Source organism: Oryzias melastigma, linkage group LG16 (genome assembly GCF_002922805.2).
Source record: "Oryzias melastigma strain HK-1 linkage group LG16, ASM292280v2, whole genome shotgun sequence".
NCBI classification, from domain to species: Eukaryota; Metazoa; Chordata; class Actinopteri; order Beloniformes; family Adrianichthyidae; genus Oryzias; species Oryzias melastigma.
The window spans coordinates 12,371,353-12,378,434 of record NC_050527.1 but is presented as its reverse complement, the minus strand read 5'-3'; positions in this window follow the sequence as shown (position 1 = coordinate 12,378,434).

Here is a 7,082-nt window from a genome sequence, read left to right as displayed (position 1 = left end):
AGGACCCATTTGAAAAAAAGGGGCCCCAGAAAACAATCAAATCCTGGAAGATTATTTATTTTTAGTTTTATTTGAAATAATGACGACAATAATACACTTCATAATACACTTTAAACATTTGTTTGTTTTTAGATCTATCCATCATCAACACTGGACTTAATTTTTAAGTTATTTAATAAAAAATTCATTTAAATCTTGCTCCCTGACCAAAATCCTTGACATAAATAGAGTGATCAAAGCCAAATCTTTCGTTTTTCCCCCTTTACATTGAATAGAAAAGGATGGCTTTAGTGGTAAAGGAGAAAATTCTTATTAGACTCAACGTTATCTCTCGGTATCACCTCTAGAGGGAGTTATTTCCATAAAAGCATGGCAAAACGGCTGTGTTCTCAGCATTTTTAGCTGGGTACCAGTAAGATTAAAGAGAACCTCAGCACTTGACCTCTCTCTGATGAGTAAAAATGAAGTGTTGTTATAAAAGAATAACATTTAGGATGCATTACCTCCCAAAGTATTTCACATCAAGGAAACGTAAATACGGTGTCAGTCCTCGTTCGGATAACACAGTTGCAGACAATGTGGTGATAAATTTTCTCGTTAGAAACGCTGCCCCCTGGTTTGGTGAACTGCAGCCTGGGGAGACCACAGCAGGTCGTGGAGAGCGGGCCTGAAGCCTCATTTGTCTAACTAGAGTGTTGATGTTTGAGGGGAACAGTATGCACGACTCCAGTGCTTTTCCTCACTGTGGCTTCTGGTTTTCCATCAGTCACTGCGCTGAGGAAAGCAATGCAAACACTCTGTGGTTTTTTTTTCTTTATGGGAATACTTCCCTGTTTGCCCTGTTCTAACTCAGAACCAGAACAGTGAGACATAACAGAGATTGATGCATTGTTTTAAACTCTTTTACCTTTACAGACCCCTTTAATACAAACGTTTCCAAATATATTAAGAGGAGCTTTATATGGTTTTAATTCACATAGTGAAAACGCTGAGTCATTTTGAATTGATATGTGTCAGCTGAGTGATGCAAATGTGCAATCATATATTTAGCAAAAAACATTTTTCTCAATATATTGACAAAAACTGATATTAAAAATTATGAAACCTCCTTCTTTATCTCCTTTGTCTGAGTCATTTAGTGTAAGGGTTAAGGAGCCATAATGCCTGCCTTTGTGTCCCAGTCTGAGCAAGCCCCAACAACCCCCGGGGGTAGGAGCACGTGCGTCTGGCTCTGTGTGGATGTGTATGTAGCACTGGGGTGCAGAAGGTTAAGGTCACTTGGTCAGTCCCTGTGACCATCCAGTGAGAGAATCAGTCGACACCTGTAAATGAAGTCTGGCAGGTGCAGAAACGCCGCTGACCAGGGTTGGATGCACACAACAAGTTCTTTTTTTGATAACCATATATTGTACTAATTTAGCGCTAGTCTTGAGAAAAGGCATCAACTCGGACCTCTTAGCAACCTAAATAGTTTCAGTTTCCTTCTTAATGGTGCTTCTCAGTCACGCATGGACTAAAACATGTATTTATTAAATGTTTTAAGGTCTTTAAATCCTTGAAAACCTGACTTGTTTCACAGTTTCACTTGTATTTTGTAAGTTAAACTATTTCTTTATGATTGTTTGCGTTTTATTTCTCCAAAGCATGTGTATGTATACAATGTCAATAAAGAAATCAGCAATAATTCTACTAAACATATCTTGATTCTCATCAGCTTATAATATAAAATCCTGTTTTAAATCACTTTATCTCCATTTTGCAGTTAAAAACAAACGTGTGCCAAACATTTAAGATACTTGACAATTTTACCAGGAGTTCACACCAGGGTCAGACCATGAAATGCTTCGTAAAACGGTAAAGAAGTCAGATTTTACGGGCTTTCACTTTAAAAAATGTGGAGGAGCTGAAGATCCAGCCACCAATCTTCTGAATCATGGCCTGCCCTAAACAAAGTTTTTTTTGTGTTGTTGAAAGTGGGGTTATTTAGAAAAGCTGTCTCTCTGAAGGTGACATTAATAGCTTTTGTTGCAGTTCATATTTTTTGTATCTTCAAATTTGTTTTACACAGCAGAGTGCAGAGTTTCTGCTTCGGAATAGATTTATTTTTCCTCTGTAAACAACTTTGAGTCACACTTGCAGCCATTGGATACTAAAATTAACATTTGCGCATACTTGTCCGGTCAAAACTTCTTTTAGCCTTTTCCATTTTTTCTATTAAACCTCAGAAAAAGACGCAACTTGTTTGTAAAAAACGTTTTTGGTGTAGTGTATGCAGCTATTAGTACAATTTTCTTTGTTAAACTTACTTTAATTACCTTTTGAAACCCATTTTTTTGTTTGTGATGCTAAAACTTTCAATGTAAAGCATCCAAATCATTCCCTCAGTGTCTGATAAAAATAGATCCATCATGTAACAAGACAGATATCTGCTTTGTTCTGTGCATGTGACACTAAAACCTTTTAACTTCCATCTTATCAAGGAAATCATGCTCTTAATCCTCAGCTACATTGGTACAGCGAACAAGGACACCTCCAAGCCCTCGTCTCTGATCTCCAGAGTTTTCATTCCCCAGCCCCTGACTCATAAGATTCCCAGATGACAGTGACAATGTTGATCCACTGTGCTGTCATCAGCTTATGAATTAGACCGAGCTCAGCATGGAAAGCAGTTGACAGTGCGCGCCTCAGTGGGGTCTGTGAAAACATAGCAGTCTATGGCATTATGAGCTGCTCCGTATGACAGAGCATCAATTAAAGCTGCACAGATCCCAGTGACAATCCTACACATTCTCTCGGCATGAAGCAAACACAGCGGGACAATGGCGTGGAAAGTGGGCTTTTGTGGATGAGGTTACAGTGTTACGAAAAATACCAGCCTACACATAAATATGTGGTCGAAAACTTCTAATGCATTTCTATGGACCTTTAAGATTCAAGCAAGGCACAGCTATGAAAATTCTGTAAATATAAAGAAGGATTAGACAGGTGTGGGATGGGGGGGCATTTGCCCCGCTTGTGTGTATGTGTGTGTGATTGAGGGGGATCACTTTTTCATAAGAGACATGGTAGTACAGGACAGATAATCACTGTCAGCACGAGCTGTCAGCTGCATACACAGACGGAATGAAGGTCACAGTTTGGTACAGAGAAGGTCAAAAGAAAGGGGTGGTGTATGTGTTTGTGTGTGTGTACCATTGACTGTGTATGAGAACTGGACTGAGTGACCCCCGCTGCTTCTTATGTTCCAAACAGGAAGTACCCGCTGGCTCCAAGAAGCCAAAATACCATGGACTTCTATTGAGAGATAAACTGCTTTTGCACAATCATTATCTGTGAGAAATCAGAATTCTTGCTCTTTTACCGTATCTTTAACTAATTCTTACTAACCCTCTTTTTTTCTATGATATCTAACTCAGAACTCATGTAGGCTTACGCGATAACCCATTATTTATTACAATTGAGGTCGTTAATAGCCCCAACTTCACAAAAAGTGCTGCAACTCAGCTCCGGTGTCCGGCCAAAATTTGAACCCAGCAAAACGGATTTGAAGCGGCGGAGAGGCAAGATTGCAGAGTTCAGACGTGATCGTATGCAGTGGAGGTTCTTGTCACACTTTTAAAGGTATGTAAAGATTCCAGTGGTCGCATTGGAGCCGTAATGCCTGTCATGGGAGCAGACCGATCAAATCACTGCTTACTGAAGTCCTCTGGGTCCAAATGGTGGCTCTGTATGGTGAAAAAATGGCTTCATTTCATTGGAACTAGAAGAAGGCATTGTCTATGGATGATATCACACTCATTCAGTCCTGCTCTCAGATACAGTCAGCAGTGCACATACACCACTTTCCAAAATGTTGTCAGACAGCTCTTCCCAACTAAAGCGTACGTTCTTAAGAAGTAATCACATTTTAGTCTGTGTCAAGCATTGAGAATCCTTCCCAAGACCGAAAGAATCCTTGAACAAGCTTTTTGAAGAAAAATAAAAAGGATAGAAATTACTTCTTTATGTGTACAATTTAAGACTCGGTTCTTCCCACTGAGCTTTCCAGTCCAGTACGGTATGGTTTGGTCTGGTATTTTGAGCGAACCCATTAATCCCATAATCTAAGACCCATAAATTGACCCATTAAACAGTAGCGAACCATACCTCTTGGAGGCCCCCATCGGCTGTAGATCCACTGAAAAGTGGAATGGAATGGTTGGGGCGGAGGCACTGTAGCCACCTATTGATTGGCAAAAAGTGATGACAACTTTAGAAAGTGCCAATATAGCACTCATTTGTCAGCATTTGGGCTTTTGTGGCTTCATCCTCACCCGAAATCTTCTTTTGAATTCCTTTTATACACGATGTACCAGTACCGTACCGGACCGGACCGCTCAGTGGAAACGAGGCTTTGCTGTTGGAGAATCTCCCACAATGGGTCTGAGAATGATACTATTACACACAAGATCCATCTTCACCCTTCCACATGTCAGCAACTCTACAACATATTATAGGCTTCTAAAGGATTCTCAGTATTTTCTACCAATGTGTCCTTTAGTAGCATAAAAATGAGTTATTTGTCTAAGTTTGGATAGTTTAGGCTAGAGGGAATTAATGAAAATGGGGAGTTTCTGTGTGTGTGTGTGTGTGTGAAGAGGAAAAGTTTGTGAGTAAAGCAACCCTCTCAACATGAGTGAGAAAGTTTATATTTTCTTTTCCCTCCTGCTACCCCGGTGTTGGGTTTCTTATGAAGCTTAGAAGAGACAATGACAGCATACTGGGGATCAAACACTGCTACCCAGGAAATTTTAATCATTGGGGCACCACTGACTGATCCCACTCCCCCCATTGAGTTGTTGCTTGGCAACAAGAGGGGCAGTCCACAAGTCTTCTGCATTTATGTGAGTTTGAGAAGATCGGTGTGTGCTTAAGGGAACGTCGGGGTTGTTTTATGAATCGGCATGGGGAGTCTTTCCTTTTTCCTCTGATCAAATCCTTTCTGCTCTTTAAAAAGCAGGTGGCCCTTTAGCCCTCCACTTTTGTCCTGTGATCACTCAGCTCTGCAGGAACCTGTGTCAGGCACCCCCCCTCAAAAAGAGCCTGTCTAAAAGTAGGTGTGGGGATGAATGAGGGAGCCTGTAATCATTATGGGAAGCTTTACAAGCTGCATCTCTCCTGAAAATCTATTTCATCATTCAAACACCACAAATCAGCTTGCTTGACTTTTTCCAGGAACAGCTCCTGAGAAATTTCAAGATTATTGACTGAAGAAAGTTAAAAGAAGGCAGATGGCTTGAGCTTTATTTTTCCAGTGAACGATTTCCTCTCAATCTAAGAGTTCGTAATGGAGGGAGCCTGAAATAAAACATGTGTGAAAGCACAATTTACCCCTTTGTTTCTCACCCAGGCAGAACAACACGGGGAAGGAAACTTTCCCTTTCAACAAATAACAAGAGTGTCAAAAGGGGTTTTGCATCCAATGAGAGGAAATTGAAATCTTCCATCATTTCCTTTTTTTAAAATACCTCCGTATTGATATCAGTTCAGCTTCAGTCGCCTTTTGACCTTTTCTAAATGTGTTATCAGTGAATTATGATTTTGCCATTTTTGCCAACATTAAACAACTTGTTTTCTAGGACATTGTTTCTGCAGTGCCAATGGTTCATCAGAAATTCAAGTCTGTGTTGCCACCCTTTCTCTTCCTGTCACTGAGAGTATTCTGTTTACAGGCTCTCCCGCTTGCTTACAGCTGCTCACACTCCCAACCTAACATTACTGATTGAAAGAAAATTGCGAGTCAAGGTTCAGACGAATAAAACAAAGACATTTGTGGATCTATTTGTCTACAAATGGTTGCATCAGAATGGAGACCTTGCCTATCGTGTTTTCTGCATTATAAATCCACTCTTTTTCAAATGGTATTTTTACGTATGCTCCTGATTCATGATGATTTGAATAAGAACTACTCAGAAATGCAATTTTCAGCTTAATTTTCTTTTTATATGTCCGGCATCACTGAAGAAATGCCACAAGAATATGATAAAAACACCAAAATCACATGTATAATTGGAATTGGTTTATAAAAAAATCTCAGATGCTATCAGTAAAAGTCTTCTTAAATGTTCAAAAGTGAAAAAAATGTCTTCTTTCTCTAAAATTTTCAAAAATAATTCTGGGAATGTAAACTCTATGCATGTCACTCCCTATCCTAAACTTTTTACAGTTAACTTTTAAGTACAGAATAAAAATAAAGACAAAATTAAATTTCTGCATGCCAAAAGATAAAAAATATGCACCAAAAAGTCGAAAAAAACAAAATAAAAAATGAAGGAAAACAAAACAAATCATTGTGTGTTTATGTGTGGTTCTATACAAGGGGTCTGGAACCTTTAACACTAAAAGAGCCATTTGGTTCCATTTCCCACTAACCAAAAACCATTGAGAGCTACCAAGTCCCACCTCACCGTAATAAAAAATACACTTTATTTATAATTTTGTGATCATTAATCCTTTTATTTACAACTTTAAATATTAATAATACATTATAACAGTATCCCTTTTTTCTATATTTAACTTTTATAAAGCATCACATACAAGTTTCAAAATAAAATACACTTTGTGTAAAAAAGAGCATATTTTTTTCTGTTTTAGCATATTTAGTTGAATCAGAAATGCAAAAGTCAGACATGACATTTTTTAGTATTATGACTCCGATATACCCTTAAACTTTTTTTTCATTTACTAATGGAATATAAACATAGATGCAGGATCCAGTTCAAAAGTCTACATTGGAAATATAGGCACAAATCACCTAAATTAGTTAACTAAACATAAAATAAACCTAAACACCACACCATTTTTTAAAATTAAAATCTTTCACTTTTTCTTCAAAACCATAGAGGCACAATGTAGGAAAAAAAGGACCACATGTGGGTCAGGTTGCAGACCCCTGTTCTATACCCTAAAAGCACATATGCACAAAAACAACAGAAGCCCTCTGCAAGAAAACCTTCGTTTGTGTTCTGCTCAAGAAAGGATTTCAGTTTTTACAACTGATATTTTTCCATTTTCAGTTTGCCTTGGACAGTGAAAGTTATCCA